This window comes from Nicotiana tomentosiformis, chromosome 1 (assembly GCF_000390325.3).
Source record: "Nicotiana tomentosiformis chromosome 1, ASM39032v3, whole genome shotgun sequence".
NCBI classification, from domain to species: Eukaryota; Viridiplantae; Streptophyta; class Magnoliopsida; order Solanales; family Solanaceae; genus Nicotiana; species Nicotiana tomentosiformis.
The window spans coordinates 28,035,107-28,057,763 of NC_090812.1; the positions used below are offsets into that span (position 1 = coordinate 28,035,107).

General features: G+C 42.2%; 1 pseudogene; it reads left to right on the plus strand.

Moving 5' to 3' along the window:
• The first annotated feature begins 1,422 nt into the window (after positions 1 to 1,422).
• Positions 1,423 to 16,105, plus strand: LOC138904957 (uncharacterized; annotated as a pseudogene).
• The last annotated feature ends 6,552 nt before the right edge of the window (positions 16,106 to 22,657 follow it).

The window sequence follows — 22,657 nt, forward strand, 5'->3', positions numbered from 1 at the left end:
AAACGGAATTAGCTTGCGTATGATCTTCGAGATATTGCAAGCTCAACAAGTAGTAATAGCCCAGTTGCAGAGCCAAACCCAGGCACCGACCAGACTCGAGCCCAGTCAATCGAGCAAGAATTGGGGACTAATCTCGAAATTGTTAATATGCTCGAAGAACTGACAAAACGAATAGAGTCGGGAGAAAGGAGGATCGAGGTAAACGACAAGAAAGTGGAAACATATAACTCCAGGGTTGATCGGGCACCACCGATATTGAAGAGCTTAGATTCCAAAAAATTCGTACAAAAGCCTTTTCCCCCGAGCGCGGCTCCTAAACCGATCCCAAAGAAGTTTTGCTTGCCCGAGATTCCTAAATATAATGAAACGACCGACCCCAATGAACATGTCACCTCTTACGCATATGCCATCAAAGGGAAAGATCTAGAGGACGATGAGATCGAATCTGTATTATTGAAAACATTCGGTGAAACCCTGTCAAAGGGAGCAATGATATGATATCATAATTTACCGTCTAACTCTATCGATTCTTTTGCTATGCTTGCAGATTCTTTCATAAAAGCACATCCTGGGGCCATAAAGGTCGAGACCAAGAAGTCGGACCTATTCAAGGTAAGACAAAAGGATAACGAGATGCTAAGAGAATTCGTATCTCGTTTCCAAATGGAATTAATGGATCTACCACCAGTCACAGACGATTGGGCTGTTCAAGCTTTCACTCAAGGTCTAAACGAACGAAGCTTGATGGCTTCACGGTGGCTGAAGCATAACCTGATTGAGTACCCAGCTATTACTTGGGCCGATGTGCACAATCGGTATCAATCCAAAATAAGAGTTGAAGACGACCAGTTGGGTTCTGGGTCCGATATTAAAAGGGATGTCGACCGAGAACCAAGGTCAAACAAGGATTGATATCGGCCGTATAACGGAGATTGTAGGGGCAGCGAACCTTCACATAACCCCGTACGAGGCGAAATGAGAAATGATCGAGGCCAAGGGCCTCGGGGGCTGGTGAACAGGAATGGGTTCGACAGGCATACCGGACCTAAGGAAACACCTCGGTTATCAGAGTATAACTTCAGCATCGATGCATCTGCTATCATGTCATCTATCGGATGCATCAAAGATGATAAATGGCCTCGACCTATGCAAAATGATCCTACCCAGTTGAATCCCAATCAAATGTACGAATATCATGGCACTCATGGCCACATAACGGAAGATTGTAGGCAACTAAGAGAGGAGGTAGACCGGTTATTCAATAAAGGGCATCTTCGATAATATTTAAGTGACAAGGCCAAAAACCATTTCAAAAATAGGGATTTCAGTAGACAAAATGAACAAGAAGAGCCACAACACATCATCCACGTGATCATGGGTGGGATCAATACCCCCCAGGGGCCAGTGCTTAAACGCACTAAGATGTCGATCGTAAGAGAAAAGCGATCTCGGACTCAGGATTACACCCCTGAAGGAACCTTGTCCTTTAATAACGAAGACGCGGAAGGAATCATGCAACCACATGACGATCCAATGGTAATATCTGTACTTATGAATAAAACTCAAGGTAAACATGTGGTAATTGATCCAGGTAGTTCAGCCAACATCATTCGATCGAGGGTCGTAGAGCATCTCGATCTACAGGACGAGGTTGTGCCTGCAACCTTGGTACTAAACGGATTCAATATGGCTTGTGAAACAACTAAGGGCGAAATAATCCTGCCAGTTAACGTGGCCGGGACCATCCAAGAAATGAAGTTCCACGTGATCGAAGGTGATATGAGATACAACGCCCTGTTTGGAAGGCCATGGATCCACAATATGAGGGTTGTACCCTCGACCCTCCACTTGGTTTTGAAGTTCCCAACATCAGAGGGAATCAAAATGGTCTATGGGGAGCAACCGACCGCAAAAGAAATGTTTGTCGTCGATGAAGTGATTCCGATATCATCATTATCATCAGCAAAAGGATCGGATTCGAACGAGGAATGAAATACCAAATAGCAATCACAAACGTCAACTTCGACCCAATTAGAGAATCAGAAGACTGACGAAGATGATGAACACGGGGTCCCTCGATCCTTCCTAGTTCCCGATGATTCCGACGTTACCCATTCAACAATCGAAGAACTGGAGCAAGTCATACTAATCGAATATCTGCCCGAACGAAAGGTATACCTAGGCACGGGGTTAGATCCCGAGCTCAGGAGAAATCTTATTCAATTTCTTATAGCTAATATAGACTGTTTCGCTTGGTCCCATCTTGACATGACAGGGATCCCACCGGGAATCACCACTCATAAGCTAATCTTGAACCCAAAATTCCACCCAGCACTACTAGAAATTCGGTAAAAATCAACCAACTTTGGTCGGTAATGGCCAATAACCATCCAAAACGCGACCATTTACTTGTGGACGGTATTTTAGAGGTCGAAAAGGCATACTGACCAAAGTTGGTCGGAAATTACCGACCAACTTTGGTCGGTCAATTAAATTCAAAAAATAAATATTGCAAAAGAAAAACGACCAAAGTTGGTCGGTATTTTAATTATGTAATCAAAAGATTCACCATCTGGAATCGAACCAAGGTCTGTACTGTGGCAGGATACTATTCTACCACTAGACCATTGGTGCATTTTGTTTTAAGACTATTTTATTTGATTTATACTCTTTAATTATATTTTCGCACGAAAATAACCGACCAAAGTTGGTCGGTTTTATTAAAAAGAAAAATTAACGACCAAAGTTGGTCGGTTTTTTAAAATGACCGGCCGAATTAACCGACCAATTTTGGTCATTTTTTTAATATTAATTTTTATTTATTTTAATTGAATAACAGACCAAAGTTGGTCGGTTTCTTGAAAAATAAATTTCGCGGGACTCAAAAATAGTTTCCCACATTTTTGCGCCAAAGAAAACCGATCAAAGTTGGTTGGTTTCATAAAAAAAAATTAAAAAAAAAATATTTTGAAAAACCGACCAACTTTGATCAGTTTTTTGGCCGTTTGTTTGACCGACCAAATTTGGTCTGTCGACCTTGATCGGTTTTTGTCGAATTTCTAGTAATGCGGTAAATCAAAAAAGAAGGCCCCGGTCCGAGGTCAAACATGCCTTCATCAAAGACGAGGTAACCAAACTTCTTAAAATAGGGTCCATTCGGGAAGTAAAATACCCCCGAATGGCTAGCAAATATGGTGCTATTCCCTAAAATGGGGAACAAGCTTAGAATGTATATAGATTATAAAGACCTGAATAAAGCATGCCCTAAGGATTCTTTTCCTTTGCCTAATATCTTTCGTATGATCGATGCCACGACCGGCAACGAGACTCTCAGTTTTCTCGATGCCTATTCCGAGTACAACCAAATACAGATGAACCCGTAGGATCAGGAAAAGACCTTATTTATCACTAAGTACGGGACTTACTATTATAATGTAATGCCATTCGGCCTAAAAAATGCTGGTGCAACTTATCAGCGCCTAGTAAACAGAATGTTCGAAAAGCAAATAGGAAAAATAATGGAGGTTTATATTGATGACATGTTAGTTAAATCCCTACGAGCAGATGACCATTTAAAGCATTTGCAGGAAACTTTCGAGGGATCGAGATTAACCCAGATAAAATTAAAAGCAATCGAGGACATTACAATAGTAGATAATGTAAAGGTCGTGCAAAGGCTAACGGGACGGATAGCCGCCTTGGGACGATTCATTTCGAGATCTTCGGATAGAAGCCACCGATTTTTCTCTCTTCTTAAAAAGAAAAATCAATTTTGCATGGACTCTGGAATGTCAGCAGGCTTTAGAAGAGCTTGCACGGTATCTATCGAGCCCTCCGTTGCTTCATACCGCGAAGGCAGACGAACAACTTTACCTATATCTAGCTGTCTCGGAGGTAGCGGTAAGTGGAGTCCTAATTCGAGAAGAACGAGGTACGCAATTCCTTATTTATTATGTCGGTAGAACTCTAGGCGAGGCTGAAACTAGATATCCACAATTAGAAAAATTTGCGTTTGCTTTAATAAGTGCCTCTAGGAAATTAAAACCTTATTTACAGTGCCATCCGATACATGTTGTAACACCTTATCCTCTACGAAATATTTTACACAAACCAGAGCTTTCAGGTCAATTGGCCAAATGGGCCATAGAGATCGGCGGGTACGACATCGAGTATCGACCTCGAACCATTATCAAATCTCAAATCTTAGCAGACTTCGTGGTTGACTTTACGCCGGCCTTCGTACCCGAGATCGAAAAGGAATTACTGATAAAATCGATTACCTCTTCGGGAATCTGGACCCTCTTTACGGACGGTGCATCGAACGCAAAGGGGTCCGGACTGGGCATCGTACTAAAATCGCACACAGGTAATGTAGTTAGACAGTCTATTAAAACTACAAAATTGACTAACAACGAGGTCGAGTATAAGGCCATGAATGCAGGTCTCGAATTAGCTAGAAGTTTGGGAGCCGGGGTCGTAGAGGCTAAATGTGATTCCCTCCTCGTGGTAAATCAAGTCAACAGTACTTTTGAAATCCGGGAGATCGAATGCAGAGGTACTTGGATAAATTACAAGTGACTCTACATCGATTTAAGCAATGGACTTTGCAACATATATTTCGAGAGTAGAACAGTGAGGCCGATGCTCTTGCAAACTTAGGTTCGTCGGTCGAAGATGACGAACTCAACTCGAGGACTGCCATACAACTCATGAAATCGGTAATCGAAGAAGGCCACACCGAAATAAACTCCACAAGGTTAACCTGGGATTGGAGAAACAAATACATAGATTACTTCAAGAATGGGAAGCTTCCGTCAGATCCAAAAGAATCGAGGGCTCTGCGCATAAAGGCATCACGGTTCACCTTGTCCGAAGACGGAACGCTATTTAGGAGGACGTTAGGTGGTCCACTGGCAAAATATTTGGGACCGGGAGACACCGACTATATCCTACGTGAGATTCACGAGGGCACTTGTGGGAATTATTTTGGTGTCGATTCATTAGTCCACAAAATAATCAGAGCAGGGTATTATTGGATCGATATGGACAAAGATACAAGGGAGTTCATTCGAAAATGCGGCAAATGTCAAAGACATACGCCCATGATTCATCAACCCGGGGAACTTCTCCACTCGGTCCTAGCTCATTGGCCTTTCATGAAATGGGGAATGGACATCGTCGGCCCCCTCCCATCGGCCCCAGCTAAGGCTCAATTTATTTTGTTTATGACTGATTATTTCTCTAAATGGGTTGAAGCACAGGCTTTCGAGAAAATCAGAGAAAAAGAGGTGATAGACTTAAATTGTGACCACATCATATGTCGGTTCGGGATGCCATCCGAGATTGTATGTGACAATGGAAAATAATTCATCAAAAGGATCCTATCAACGCCTTATCTTCCCAGCGGGAATGGACAGGCCGAATCGACCAAAAAACCATCATCCAAAATCTTAAGAAAAGATTAACCAACGCTAAAGGAAAATGGAGAAAAATACTACCCGGAGTCCTATGGGCATACCGCACAACATCGAAACCGAGTACCGGAGCGACACCATTCTCGTTGGTTTATGGTGTCGAAGCTCTTATCCCGGTTGAGGTAGGAGAACCTAGCATCAGGTTTCGATATGCGACAAATGAGTCAAATAACGAGATGATGAACACGAGCCTAGAATTATTGGAGAAAAACGAGAAGCATCTCTCGTCCGATTAGCCGCTCAAAAACAGCGGATCCAAAGGTATCATAATCGAAGAACCAATCTTCGATTTTTAAAATCGAGGACTTAGTGCTAAGAAAAGTCACCCTCAACACCCGAAATCCAAATGAAGGAAAACTTGGTCCTAACTGGAAAGGACCTTATCAGGTTCTCGAAATCGCCGGTAAAGGATCCTACAAGCTCGGTGTGATAAACGGCAAACAACTACCAAGCAATTGGAATGAGTCACACCTAAAACGATACTACTGCTAAGGTACGACCCTCCCATGTTCATTTATATTTCGAAACTAACCCTTGCAGGAGTTCGACCAGGAACATGGATGGATTATTCAACCTGAAGCCTTTAGGCCTGAAAGCACGCGTTGCACTATTTTTCCCTTAGACCGATTTTATCCCAAATGGGTTTTTCGGCAAGGTTTTTAATGAGGCAACCATTGATCGTGCTAACTTAGAACAGTTCAACAGTATTTAATGCCTCTTTACAATCAACCTCGAATACTGGGGGACATTACCGTCGAATATATCAAGTTCGATCATCAAGTTCTATGCAAGGAAGTTACTTCATGATAAGTGACAACAGGGTTTCGATAGGAAAAATTATAAGAGCCAAATGGTCAAAACGAACCATGCTTGTGTAGTTTGCTCGATCCCTGGCACAAAACATGAATACATGTATAATGACCTAAAAAGAAATTTCTCCTTTACCGATATCTCATATCTCAGAATCCATCCTCTATTTCGTGATCTATTATGCAAACAGGCTCAAGGGCCAACCATTACCCCATAAATCAGGGACTACCAACCGAAAAATCAACGAGATCAAGCCCCACATAAGTCTACCGGCTACATAAGCCTACGGGATACATCACTTCGAGTTCGAGCAATCACTCACTCGACTACCAAACCTAAGGGCTAATCTTATGTCGCGTTCGAGCAATCACTCACTCGACCACTAAGCCTACATGCTACATTACTTCGAGTCCGAGCAAACGCTCACTCGACTACTAAGCCTAAGGGCTAATCTTTTTACGAGTTCGAGCAATCACTCACTCGACCATAAAGCCTACGGTCTACATCACTTTGAGTTCGAGCAATCATTCACTCGACTACTAAGCCTAAGGGCTAATCTTATTACGAGTTCGAGCAATCACTCACTCGACTACTAAGCCTAAGGGCTAATCTTATTTCTAGTTCGAGCAATCACTCACTCGACCATAAAGCCTACGAGCTACATAACTTCGAGTTCGAGCAATCACTAACTCGACTACTAAGCCTAAGGGCTAATCTTATTACGAGTTCGAGCAATCACTCACTCGTCCATAAAGCCTACATGCTACCTTATTTCGAGTTCGAGCAATCAGTCACTCGACCATAAAGACTACGGGCTACATCACTTCGAGTTCGACCAATCACTCACTCGACTACTAAGCCTAAGGGCTAATCTTATTACGAGTTCGAGCAATCACTCACTCGACCATAAAGCCTACGGGCTACATCACTTCGAGTTCGAGCAATCACTCACTCGACTACTAAGCCTAGGGGCTAAACTTATTATGAGTTCGAGAAATCACTCACTCGACCATAAAGCCTACGGTCTACATCACTTCGAGTTCGAGCAATCCCTTACTCGACTACTAAGCCTAAGGGCTAATCTTATTTCGAGTTTGAGCAATCACTTACTCGACCATAAAGCCTACGGGCTACATTACTTCGAGTTCGCGCAATCACTCACTCGACCATAAATACTACGGGCTACATCACTTCTAGTTCGAGCAATCACTCACTCGACTACTAAGCTTAAGGGCTAATCTGATGTCGAGTTCGAGCAATCATTCACCGGACAACTAAGCCTACGGGCTACATTACTTCGAGTCCGAGCAAATGCTCACTCGAGATTACTAAGACTAAGGGCTAACATTACTTTGAATTCGAGCAAGCACTCACTCGACTACTAAGCTTACGGGCTACATTACTTCGAGTTCGAACAATCACTCACTCGATTATTAAAGCCTAAGGGCTACTCTTATTTCGAGTTCGGGCAAGCACCCACTCGACTATTAAAGCCTACGAGCTACGTTACTTCGGGTTCTAGCAAACACTCACTCGAACTTAAAGCCTACGGGATACCTTATAAAGCCTAAGGTCTAACATTACTTCGAGTTCGAGCAAGCACTCACTCGACTACTAAGCCTAAGGGCTACTCTTACTTCGAGTAAGAGCAATCACTCACTCTACTATAAAGCCTAAGGGCTACTTTTACTTCGAGTTCGAGAAACCAAATACACTCGACTATTAGGCATAAGGGCTACTTTTTATTTCAAGTTCGAACAAACGCTCACTCGGTTATAAAGGCTACAAGGTCCGACTTCGATCAAATTGCCTAAGGCCTCGAACTTCTGAAAACTTTCATAAGGCATGAATAAAACAAAATCTTCACAAGGTAGAGAATAAAATAGAGACAAGCCAGGAAAGGAAAAGAACTTTATATATTATATATATATATATATATATATATATATATATATATATATATATATATATATATAAGAGTGTTTACAACGTCCGATCAGGACCCTACACAAAAAATAAAAATAGAAAAAACCCTAAGTTTCCTGGTTATCTCCGGGGGCAGTCTCTTCTCCATCGGGCTCCTCCCCGCTCTCAGACCCACTCTTGCTCCCATCATCATCATCATCATCATCGGAAGCCAAGGCTACGCGATCAACTTCAAGCTCTTTAGACTTTTTTATCTCTTTGGTAAGATCGAAACCTCGAGCATGGATCTTCTCGAGGGTTTCCCTCCGAAATTGACATTTGGCGAGTTCAGCAACCCAATATGCTCGAGTTTGAGCGGTCTATGCTGCCTTTTTTGCTTGTACTTGAGCGGTGATAACTAGGGGTTTTAGCCTATTATTTACTCTCTTTTGCTTAGGTTTTGGGTAAAAAATGCGTAAAGGTATTCCCGAAAACTAACTTAATGTGCTTGCTTGCAGGGTTTGGTCAAAATGGGGCAAATAAGCCATATTCAACTCATGAAGGAGTCAAACTTGCACGAATCCAATGCTGAGACAGGAGCACTGAGAGCGGCAGAAAAGCGCGGCAGCATAAGGACCACCATTGACGCGGCCACTATTACGCGGTCCGCGAAAGTAGATTTAGAGAAGCTGCTTTGAGTACTAAAATCATCGCTGACCGCGTTGGAAAAGCGCGGCCACAAAATCTTTGGCACGGCCGCGAGGAGATTTTTCCTAAGAGCGTGGTTCGAGGTTCAGAGACTCTACAATTTAGGCTCAAATGAAGAACGCGGCCCGCATCCAAATTACGCGGCCGCGATGGAAGCACACGCGGGCGCGGTTAAAATTATGCGGTCCGCGAAACTAAGCCCAATCCAAGCCCAGTATTTAAGAAACGCGGACCGCGCTCATTATTACGCGGCCGCAAAGGCTCAAGCGCGGACGCATTCAGAATTACCCGTCCCCGAATCCTCCGCAGGGGCATTTTTGTCCAAAAATTTTAGCTGTGTATAAATAGACCTTTTTGACATTTTTAGGTTAAGTTTTGTTTTAGGAGAGCACGCGAACGGCTGGTTTTTCCTTTTTTGGGCAATTTTAGAGTAGATTTACCTTCAAACTTTAGGTTTTCATCTTGTACTTTTATATTATGGCTTATATTTCATCTTTATCTTTGAATTCTGCAGTTATTATGAGTAGCTAGACTCCGTAGCTAGGGTTGTGACCCAACCCTAGTATGGGTATTTAATGGGTTTTGAATTTTAGGGCTTAATTATTTATGGGTTAGTGATATTTAGCCTAATTTATGCTAAAATTATAGAATTAGTGGTTGCAAACACTGATTCATGCCTTTACGACTTAGGCTCTTCTTGAGAAAGAGGACTAAGTCTAGGAAAATTAGGCTAACAAGGAATTGGGGTGAACTCAGGAGATTGATAGCCCCAATTAAAGGGTTAAACCTAGAGATAGTAATACCCGACTTGAGCCAATTTCACTTGTATTGTATGAACACCCAATTGGGTTTGAGAAAGCCAAATGGGGCAAAATCACTCAAACTACCGAGAGGTATAGAGTGAGCACTTATGTGTCATGGTTATATCATGACCTCAATCGTAACAAGCTTGTCCTAGATTCTTGATACCCATTAGATACTCACCTAGGTGGAAGTCATTTCCCTAGTGCCTTTTAACACTTGAAAACTTTCATAAAAAATATTGTACTTAGCTTACACTTAGCATACAATAGTATAAATTTAGAATAGAATCAATCACAACAATGTTTGGAAGTGCAATTAGGAATAACACGCATATCTAGATTAGTTAGATACCCAACTCCAAGCCAAATTAACTCCCAGTGGAAATCGATCCCGACCTCGTTGGGTAAAATACCATCGACCATTCTCGCTACTCTATAGTAGTGTAGGTTTGGCCCCGATCACTTTTTGGCGTCATTGCCGGGGAGTTAGACGGTGTTGGCTATTTATCTAACTATTTGTGTGTCTTGTTTTTCTTTCCTTATATTTTTTTAACTTTTGTGTATCAATCGCTTTAGGTACCAAATGGCTCAGAATGATGCTCTCGGACATGTTCTTCCGGGGGAGGAGGTAGATGGCAATGATGAGGATGAGGTTAATCTAGAACCTCAAGTCCAAAGAAGAGGCCGTCAGGCAAATGACAACATTCCAAACCCTCCCCCACCTCCTCCACGGGCAGCACATCGGGTGCTACCCAATGAAGGTTACGCAAGTGCAATTTTCCCGCCCCGGATTCGGGCGGGCAATTTTCAAATTACAAATGTCATGCTAACCCAATTGGAGAAAATGGGCTTCTTCACTGGAGCTCCTCATCAGAACACATACAAGAATCTAAAGGGTTTTGTAGACCCATGCTGGGGGAGAAAGCAGACGAGCGTGTCGGAGGACGCTCTGAGATTGAGACTTTTCCCATTTTCACTTAGAGGGAAAGCTTTGGACTGGTTCGAGAGGCTACCTAACCACTCCATACAAATGTGGGATGAGTTGGCAGAAAAGTTTATAGCCAAGTTTTTCTCACCGGGTCATATGGCAACATTGAGGGATGAGATCTTAGCCTTTAAACAAGAACGTAATGAACCCCTATATGAAATCTGGGAGCGATACCGGACAATGGTCAAGGAATGCCCAAACAATGATATGACTAAAGCAATGATTCAGCAGACATTCTATAGAGGCGTCAACACGACCAACCAGTGTGTGGTGAATCAGGTAGCTGAGGGAAATTTTATGAAAAAGCCTTATGCCGATGCTTGTGTTATACTTGATGAGATGGCTGACACATCCTCAGCTTGGCAGAGTCGGGCAAATGTTCCTCAAGGTGACCCTAATGTCATCCATCTTCACAAGGAACTTCATGATCACGGACAAGCCATAGCCGAGTTGACAACTAGTATGAATCAGTTAGCAAAGGCCCAGCTTCAGCAAGTTCAAAGGACAAAGCAAGTAAATGCCATGGAAGGGGTAAATGTCATGGTCAACAAGAGGAGACATCGTGGTCAACAAGTGCAAAACAATCAAGATCAATATGAGTAAAGTGGTAGTGGTGACAATCAAGACGATTCTTATGATGATCAAAGTGAGAGAGTGTTATATGCCAATAACTACCAAGGTCAACAGAGCAATGCTCCAAATCAACAATGGAGATCGCAAGGGAACAATCAAAATTGGGGCAACCATGGCCAAGGGAATTGGAACAATTGGGGGAACAACAATCAGAATTGGGGCCGAAATGGAAACCAAGGGGGGTTGGAATAATAATAATCAAGGCAACCGGGGGTCGGGCTTTCAAAGGCCCCAGATGTATCAACAACCCAACAATCCTCCTCCATATTCGTCTCAAGGGCAAAGTTTTTCAAACAATGAGATGGGGCGGATAGAGAGTATGTTCAAACAAATAATGGAAAGGAATGCTGACTCCGATGCCCAAATAGCCTCCCATACTACCTCTATTCGCAACTTGGAAGTACAAATGGGTCAAATTTCTCAAGCATTGAATACTCGCCCTAAGGGGGCACTACCAAGTGATACGGTAGTAAACCCGAAGGGTAGGAACAATACAGGTCATGCTATGGCGATGACCACAAGAAGCGATAGAGGTGGAGATGCAAGTACCTCTAATCCAAAGAAGATTGTGAGTGATGATGTTATGTTGCAAGAAAATGATGAGATTCAAGCCAATGATGAGCATGTGAGGATCGATATTGATGACAACATGGAGGAGACTCAAAATGATGTGAACCCGTCTAGGGAACACGTGATAGACATATCGGAAACGGTAGTGCCTAAAGACAAGGCCCCTTTGCCAAGGCCTCCTCCACCGTATCCTCAAAGGCTTGCAAAGCAAAATAATGAAAACCAATTCAAGAAGTTTATTGAGATGATGAAAAGTTTATCAATCAATGTGCCCTTGGTGGAAGCTCTCGAACAAATGCCGGGATATGCCAAGTTCATGAAGGACTTGGTAACTAAGAAGAGATCTATGAATTGTGAGACCATCAAAATGACTCATCAAGTGAGTGCCATTGTGCACTCGATGCTTCAAAAGATTGAAGATCCCGATGCCTTTACAATTCCATGCACCATTGGTAGCGCCGATTTTGTAAAAGCCTTGTGTGATTTGGGAGCAAGTATTAATTTGATGCCATATTCCGTGTTCAAGACACTAGGTATTGGGCAACCAAGAGCTACTTCCATGAGATTACAAATGGAGGATCGGACAATGAAAAAGCCACTTGGTATTATTAATGATGTTCTAGTCCGGGTTGACAAGTTTATTTTGGCTGATGATTTTGTGATTCTCGATTGCGAAGTCGACTATGAGGTGCCTATAATATTGGGGAGACCTTTCCTAGAAACAGGGAAGGCATTGGTTGATGTGGAAGCAGGGGAGCTCACCTTCCGAGTGGGCGATGAAAAAGTTGTATTCCACATGTGCAAATTAATAAGGCAACCAAATAGCAATGAAGTTTGCTCTTTGTGGATCTTGTGACAGAGGTGATAGTTGATGACACGAGTACCATGATCAATGTGGAAGACCCTTTGAAAGCTATTTTGTTAAATCATGATGATGATGATGATGATGAAAAGGAAGGCTTGGTTGAATGTGCAAATTCGTTGCAAGGAATGGGATCCTACTCATATGGGGCCCGTAAACTTCCCTTGGAGTTGGAAAATCGAAAGACTCCACCAACAAAGCCCTCAATCAAGGAGCCACCAACATTGGAGTTGAAGTCGTTGCCTTCACACCTCAGGTATGTATTCTTAGGCCCTTCTTCCACATTACATGTTATTCTTTCTCCTTGCCTAACTAACATGCTGGTAGACTCCACCCTTGCGGTGATTCAAAGAAGGAAAAAGGCAATTGGATGGACTTTGGCTGACATTTGGGGTATAAGCCCCGCCTTTTGCATGCACAACATTATACTAGAGGATGATGCCAAACCCTCCGTAGAACATCAAAGGAGATTGAACGAGGCTATGAAAGAGGTCGTCAAGAAGGAAATTATCAAGTGGCTTGATGATGCAGGGGTTGTGTACCCTATTTCGGATAGCTCATGGACTTCACCGGTACAATGTGTGCCGAAGAAGGGGGTATGACTGTGTCACAAATGAGAAAAATGAGTTGATCCCCACTCGTACTGTCACCGAATGGAGGGTATGTATGTTCTACAAAAAGTTGAACAAAGTGACCCGCAAAGACCACTTTCCATTGCCCTTTCTTGATCAAATGTTGGACAGACTTGCTGGGTACAACCAGATTCTCATTACACCGGAAGACCAAGAGAAAACCACCTTCACATGGCCGTATGGCACATTTGCATTCTCGCGGATGTCGTTTGGTTTATGTAATGCACCGGCTACCTTTTAGCGGTGTATGATGATAATATTTACGGATATGGTGGAGGACTTCCTCGAAGTGTCCATAGATGATTTTAGTGTTGTGGGGGACTCATTTGAATAATGCTTGGATAATCTTGACAAAGTGTTGGCCCGATGTGAAGAGACCAACCTAGTGCTTAATTGGGAAAAATGTCACTTTATGGTCGAGGAAGGCATTATCCTCGGCCATAAGATCTCAAAGAACGGTATTGAAGTAGACAAAGTGAAGATTGAAGTTATTTCAAAACTCCCTCCTCCTACTTCTGTCAAGGGAGTTAGGATCTTTTTTGGGCACGCAGGGTTTTACCGAAGGTTCATCAAGGATTTCTCAAAAGTGGTGAACCCCTTGTGCAAGCTGCTAGAAAAGGATGCAAAGTTTGTGTTCAATGAAGATTGCATGAAAGCTTTTGAGCTTCTCAAGTATAAATTGACAACCACTCCTATCATTACCGCACCCAATTGGAGCTTACCATTTGAGCTCATGTGCGATGCTAGTGACGTGCGGTAGGAGCGGTTTTGGGGAAAAGGGTCAATAAGATATTTCACCCGGTCTATTATGCAAGCAAAATGATGAATGACGCCCAAGTCAATTATACGATGACCGAGAACGAGTTATTAACCATTGTCTTTGCCATGGAAAAGTTCAGGCCATATCTCATGGGTGCCAAAGTGATTGTGCACACCGATCACTCGGCACTCCGTTACTTGATGACCAAAAAGGACTCGAAGTCTAGGTTGATGAGATGGGTTCTTCCGCTTCAAGAGTTTGACCTTGAAATCATTGATAGAAAAGGAAGTGATAATCAAGTGGCGGACCACTTGTCCCGCTTAGAAGAGGAGGGGAGGCCCCACGATGGCCTCGAAATTAATGATTCGTTCCCGGATGAACAACTCCTCTCCGTGTCTTTGAATGGTATGCCTTGGTTCGCCGATGTGGCTAACTTTCTTGTGACCGGCATTGTCCTGAGTGAGCTCTCTTCTAACCAAAGGAAGAAACTCAAACGGGACATCTTGGATTATCATTGGGATGAGCCCTATCTTTTCAAGATTTGCAATGATGGTGTGATCCGAAGATGTGTCTCGGAAGAGGAGCAAATGAATATTCTTGATGCTTTCCATTCCTCGCCCTACGATGGTCATCATGGTGGGGTGAGAACAGCTTCAAAGGTTCTTAGCTATGGATTTTATTGGCCTACCCTGTATAAAGATGCAAGTGAGCTTGTTAAAAGGTGTGATGAATGCCATAGAGCTGGTGGAATTTCCATGAAGGATGAAATGCCTATCACCACTATTCTTGAGATCGATATTTTTGATGTGTGGGGCATAGACTTCATGGGGCCATTTATGAGTTCCTGTGGTAACATTTACATTCTGGTTGCTGTTGATTAAGTTTCCAAGTGGGTTGAAGCTGTAGCTTTGCCCAACAATGAGGCACGAAGTGTGGTGGCATTCTTAAAGGAGAATATCTTCACACGGTTTGGCACTCCTCGGGCAATCATCACTGATGGGGGTTCTCATTTCTGCAACAAGGCCTTCGACACTTTACTTTCCAAGTATGGTGTCAATCATAAGGCGTTAACCCCTTATCATCCCTAGGCTAGTGGACAAGTTGAGGTCTCTAACAGGGAGATAAAGAGTATATTATCAAAAACTGTCAATGCAAACCGGACGGATTGGTCAAGGAAACTTGACAATGCTTTGTGGGCTTATAGAACTGCGTACAAGACTCCAATTGGTATGTCTCCGTACCGGTTGGTATTTGGGAAAGCATGCCATCTTCCGGTTGAGTTAGAGCACAAGGCCATGTGGGCGCTCAAGAAGTTAAACCTTGAATGGGATGTAGTAGCCAATCTCCGGGCAGAGCAACTCAATGAACTTGATGAATCTCCGGGTACCACCCTCCCATGTTTATATTTCGAAACTAACCCTTGTAGGAGTTCGATCAGGAACAAGGATGGATTATTCAAACCGAAGCCTTTAGGCCTGAAAGCACGCGTTGCACTTTTTTTCCCTTAGACCGGTTTTATCCCAAATGGGTTTTTCGGCAAGGTTTTTAATGAGGCAACCATTTATCGTGCTAACTTAGAACAATTCAACAGTATCCAATGCCTCTTTACAATCGACCTCGAATACTGGGGAACATTACCGTTGAATATATCAAGTTCGATCGTCAAGTTCGATGCAAGGAAGTTACTTCATGACAAGTGACAACAGGGTTTCGATAGGAAAAATTGTAAGAGCCAAATGGTCAAAACGAACCATGCTCGTGTAGTTTGCTCGATCCCTGGCACAAAACATGAACACATGTATAATGACATAAAGAGAATTTTCTCTTTTACCGATATCTCATATCTTAGAATTCATCCTCTATTTCATGATCTATTATGCAAACAGGCTCAAGGGCCAACCATTACCCTATAAATCGGGGACTACCAACCGAAAAATCAATGAGATCAAGCCCCACATAAGTCTACAGGCTACATCACTTCGAGTTTAAGCAACCACTCACTCGACTACCAAGCCTAAGGGCTAATCTTATTTCGCGTTCGAGCAATCACTCACTCGACCACTAAGCCTACATGCTACATTACTTCGAGACCGAGCAAACGCTCACTCGACTACTAAGCCTAAGGGCTAATCTTATTACGAGTTCGAGCAATCACTCACTCGACTACTAAGCCTAAGGGCTAATCTTATTTCAAGTTCGAGAAATCACTCACTCGACCATAAAGCCTACGGGCTACATTACTTCGAGTTCCGCAATCACTCACTCGACCATAAAGCCTATCGGCTACATCACTTCGAGTTCGAGCAATCACTCAGTCGACTACTAAGCCTAACGGCTAATATTATCACGAGTTCGAGCAATCATTCACTCGACCACTAAGCCTACGAGCTACATTACTTCGAGTCCGAGCAAACGCTCACTCGAGACTACTAAGCCTAGGAGCTAACATTACTTCGAGTTCGAGCAAGCACTCACTCGACTACTAAGCCTACGGGCTACATTACTTCGAGTTCGAACAATCACTCACTCGATTATTAAAGCCTAAGGGCTACTCTTACTTCGAGTTCGGGCAAGCACCCACTCGACTATTAAAGCCTACGGGCTATGTTACTTCGAGTTCTAGCAAACACTCACTCGAACTTAAAGCCTAAGGGATACCTTATAAAGCCTAAGGGCTAACATTACTTCGAGTTCGAGCAAGCACTCACTCGACTACTAAGCCCAAGGGCTACTCTTACTTCAACTAAGAGCAATCACTCACTCTACTATAAAGCCTAAGGGCTACTTTTACTTCGAGTTCGAGAAACCAAATACACTCGACTATTAAGCATAAGGGATACTTTTTATTTCAAGTTCGAACAAACGATCACTCGGTTATAAAGGCTAATAGGTCTGACTTCGATCAAATTGCCTAAGGCCTCGAACTTATGAAAACTTTCATAAGGCATGAATGAAACAAAATCTTCACAAAGCAGAGAATAAAATAGAGACAAGTCGGGAAAGGAAAAGATCTTTATATATATATATATATATATATAAGAGTGTTTACAACGTCCGATCAGGACCCTACACAAAAAATCAAAATAGAAAAAACCCTTAGTTTCCTGATTATCTCCGGGGGCAGTCTCTTCTCCATCGGGCTCCTCCCCCCTCTCAGACCCACTCTTGCTCCCATCATCATCATCATCATCATCGGAAGCCAAGGCTACGGCATCGACTTCAAGATCTTTAGCCTTTTTTATCTCTTCGGTAAGATCGAAACCTCGAGCATGGATCTCCTCGAGGGTTTCCCTCCGAGATTGGCATTTGGCGAGTTCAGTAACCCAATATGCTCGAATTGGAGCGGTCTCGGCTGCCTTTTTCGCTTGTACTTAAGCGGCTTCAGCATCGGCCCGATATACGGCCACGAATGCATCCATCCCGGCCTTTGCTTTTTCGACTTCAGATTTGGCCTTGGCAAGTTAGGAAGCCAACCGGGCCTAGAGCTCAAATATTTTTCTTGCTTGAACCAAGATCTTTTCCTTCACGCCTTGAAGTTGACTTTCGGCCGATGATAATTGGGCTTGAGTAGTCTCTTTTTCTACAGCGAGGCGGTCCATGCCTTCTTTCCACCCCAAGGTCTCCGCCCTTATCGTATCGACCTCCTCACGAAGCAACCCGATCACCTCAAGCTTCTGCTGTAACTGTGAGATCGAAATATTAGCCGCCGTTCCCGAATCGAGCCCATGAGTTTTTAAGATTATCATTACCTGCTCGGTCAGGTCGGTCTGATCTTGGTATGCCTTGTCCAACTCGGCTCTAAGATATTTGATCTCTTCCTCTTTCTGCCCATTAAGAAGTTTGAGGGTATTTGTCTCCGCCGAAAGCCCTCGGAAGTCGGCCTCACGTCGGCTCAGCTCCGTCCGAGACTTGGAAAACTCCTCTTGATGAAGAGCTAAAGCCTATACGAAAAAGAGAAAATGAAAGCAGAAAATGGAAAAATATGACATCAACAAATGGAATCGAGACTTACCTGATTCAGGGTTCGTTAAACCTCGAAGAAAAGACCCGACGCGTCACTCGGGCTGGCAGCATCCTGAATACCGGTAAATAAATTACGAAAGGGGTCCTCTCCCTCATGGGATCCATCTACCTCGAGGGTCCCCAAAGCTCGAGCTTCCCGAATTGCCCCTTCGAAAAAAGCAGGGAGAGTAGGCGAGTCTCCGATTACTATTGCCCCAAGCGAGTCGCTTGGGGCGTTCTCCTCAGTTCGAAGAGCTTCAAGGCCGGCCCCTTCAGATATACCCACCGTTTGTTGACTTCGGTGGGAGGCATCCTCGATCTCCAACAACTCAGGGACTTTGCCCGAGTCCTTCTATGATATCCCCTCAGTTCAAGATGGAGCCTCATCAAACGCCATTGACCCAGCTGCCTTTGGGGCATCAGTTTTCTTCACTCGGGCCACCAGTATGGACCCGTCGTTTTCTTCTTCTCCTTAGTCTTCATCCCTTAGACGCCGAACTGATTCTTCAGTCAAAGGGATGGTATTCTTCCTCGGCTTACAAGCCATCCTTGTCTTAAGATTTGGATCCTCGGAAGTAGAGGCCCTTTTTCTCTTGTTGTCCTTCGCCAGTTTTGGAATCGGGGCCAAAGTCTCTTCCTCGCCAGACGGGGGCCTCAGAACCGCATCTCTGCCGAGGCCTACACACAAAGAAATTGGTTAAGTATAAGAAAAACATTTTGTTCGAATCATCAAAGACACGGAAAAGAGGCTTACCATGATTTTTGGCCTCCCATCGGCCCTTGATAAATCGATGAGCGCTCGGCATATGTAGAGGTCGAAGCCAGGTCCCGTACCCAGCTCTAAAGGTTAGGAACTGCACCGGGCATACAAGAAATCGTTGCATCGCAAAAAGGATATCAGTGAGAAAGAAATGAAGGAACAAAACAATAGGAGCCAACCATAGAATTATACTTACGCTTCATGTTCTATTCCTCGGGAAATGGCATCTTCTTGTCCTCGTCTATGCTCGAGAACAACACTTTGGTAGCCCGGCGCTGGAGTTTTATTAACCTACTTCGATAGAGTCGGGGGTTGTACAATCTAATGAGGTGGTCGAGGGTGAAAGGCATCCCCTCGACTTTGTTCACGAAGAAGCGGATCAGAATAACGATCCGCCAAAAAGAAGAGTGGATTTGGCCTAGAGTTATTTGGTATTGGCGGCAAAAATCGATGATATTAGGGTCGAGGGGCCCCAACATGAAAGGGTAAGTGTACACACTTAAAAACCCTTTCACATGAATAGTAATATCTTTTTCGGGAGCCGAGATTATCACTTCTTTGTCCTCCTGGTTGCAATCTTTCCTTAACTATTCAAGATCGCACTCGGTAATCGAGCACATATACCTCGATACTGGCTCACATCGACCAGGAACCGGCGAGGCTTTATCGATCTTAAAATCGGAGGTAAGAAGATACCCCCCCCCCCCCCCCCGGAACACACTCCTTAGGCCGTGGCTTCACTGGTGTTTTGTCGCCGATGGGCCATGAAGAAGAAGCTTTTTCTTTCTGAGGAACGATTTTTGCGTTTTCGCCATTGGGATTTGAAGATTGAAGAATAAGGAAGATGACAAGATCTGGTGTTCTAAAGAGGGATTTTACAATGAAAATCACAAAATTCACAGATGAAGAACTCAAAAGATGCGAAAAGGAACTTAGAAGATTTGAAGATGTAAACGTAAGAAGTGGTAAAAAGAGGGGTTATTTATAGGGTTGGCAATGACGGTTTAGTGTCAACAATGACCGGCCATCGTCTGACATGCATTTAATGCCTTAGTAAACTGAACCGACGGAACATCTATCACGTACGTCATGGTCGGGCTCGATGCAAACGTCAGTTTGTATCGAGTAATACCACTTGAAAATCATATCATTTCTCGCCACATTCTTCCCGAAAAACGAGGGGACTATCTATATAAGGTCAAAACCGGTTTCGACCTTCGTATGATTAGTCAAGATTGGAACATAATGGACCGAAGGTCATTTTCATAATATCAGGTATGAGATCCGAAGCCAGGTTACCGAGCTCAAATTTCTGCGACCGATCAAATACCGAACTCGAAGTCATTACCGAGCTCGAATCCAAATCGAACTATGATGCGAAGCGGCGTTATCGAGCTTGAGAGCCAGAGATCGACCAATACCGAGCCCAAATCAATACCAGGCCCCGAGTCGATATTGAGACAGAGTCAATATCAGGCTCTAAATCTGGAAACCAATCAATACCAAGTCCGATCAAGATCGAGCCAAGGGACAAGAGTCGTTACAGTCGCACTAAGGAGAGAGAATCTCGGCGGGAATTAGAGAAAAGCTATTCTATCATAGGTTCCCCACTATGTATTTTTAATTATATCCAAAGTATGGTCACTCCACTAGAAGAGGGATGACTATTATTTCTATAAGAGATCATTAAGTCATTGATATCCTCTCATATTATTGATATTCAGAGAGAAAAACACACTGATATTCATATAGAGATTATCCTTTTTTGGGTTTTGTATATTGATTCGTCTTGCTTGTTCATAAACCATTTTCCATTCAGTTTGGTTCGTATTTCATTCTTTATATAGTCAATACTCAATATATTTTTACTTACTTTTCGATTTGTGCCAAGTTATACCACGTATCTTTAGAACTACGTATAAATTCAACTCTATCCGTTTTTCGAGTAAACAAACTATCTACTGAATTATGAGCTTTAACTCTTCCATCCAACACTAATGCATCTTATCTTATCCTTGTTTGTTTCGAGCCATTTCATATATAGAAGAAATTGTGAGATTACTACAAATACCGAAGTAACTAAATTAAAATAAAAACAGAGATTGTTTCTGATGTAAAAGAAGAGGCCCCGTTTGGACTTAGACAACTCGTTGAAGATGTTGCAAAAGACCGTTAACAGCTTGTTTGGATGGTTGTTACATATCGTTTCATAATGTATTGTATCGTATTATATTATATTATATTATATTATATCGTATGATGAATATAATATTTGGATAGATTGTATTGTTTGCCATCGTTTTATGATATCACACACCAGCAATATGAAGAACAAACTTAAAATATTACAAAGAAAAATTATGATACGAGGTAAAATTATTATATAATAAAATAGAAAAATGATAAAATAAGATTATTTATTAATAATGAAGGGCGAAATGAGAAAAAAAAAAATAAGGAAACGACGTGACCACACCAAATCGGTCGTTACGTAAAGTGGCACTTTCGTCGTTACGTAACGACGGATTTAACGATACAATAAAATTTAAGTAACAATCAAAACAAATATAGTATTTGTCGTTACGTAACGACGAATTTAACGATACGATACAATAAAATTTAAATAACAATCAAAACAAATATAGTATTTAAAGTAACAATACGATACAATACAATAGGTAACAATTATCCAAACAAGCTGTAAGAGGGCGTCTAAGAAGGGTTGAGATTTTTCTGCTGTTAATTAGATTTTGAGTTCGAACTCTAACATATAAAATCTCCGCATTTTTCTGTCATTTAATAAGCCTACTTAACGTGAATTAGAATTATAATAAATTTCGATGTCAAATATCTAAAATAAGATTTTGCAAAAGGAGTAAAGGACCCGATAGATGTTTTAGGCTTAGCAATGTTTTCTTTGTACTATACGGCTCCGTTTTAATTTATTCAAAAACGTATTAATTAAGTTTTTATTTTATTTTTAGTGAAATAATTTATAGTTAAAAAAATATTTTTGATTTATTTTAGACCATAATTGTTTTTTAAAAAAATTGCTTTAACCCATTGAACAATTAAACACCATTAGGACTGAGAGAGTAATATAATTATACTACGATTTATTAAGTTAAAGCTATGAGGAAAACAGAAGTGCCCTTTATGCAATCTGAATGGTCACCCCTTGGAGAAGTACCCCAACAGGCTACTACAAAACTATAATGTTGACATTTCATGTCATGAGAATTATATTACTTATTAATTCAACTTACTTACGATGTGATGTTGCTCTTCTTTTTTGTGTCTCTATCTTTATTTACTAGTATTCCTTTGCCTTTTCCCCCCTCAACTTCAATGGTCTAAAGGCATTCACTTTTAGCCTTTCTGTTAGTGCTCACCTCAATTGGCTGCTTGTGAATCATTAGGACTTCCCCTTTCATTTATTTATGATACAAATATGAAAAAAAAATAAAGCTTTAAAAATAATAGACGAAAATGTATATTTTATACTCTCTCTCTATATATATATACATATTTTGTGTGTTATATATAAAAATGATACAAATTTTATATATTTTTTCGACTAACGAATATAAATAATTTCTGACGCGGGTTAAAAATGATAATACCCCTACAACTATGCGTTCTCTCAACGGAAAAAACAAGTTGATTTCACTGTCTTTTAACTCTATATATGTTAATATTGCAAAAGAAAAAGAAAGTAAAAGTAATGCTCATACGAGTAACTCTCTTTTA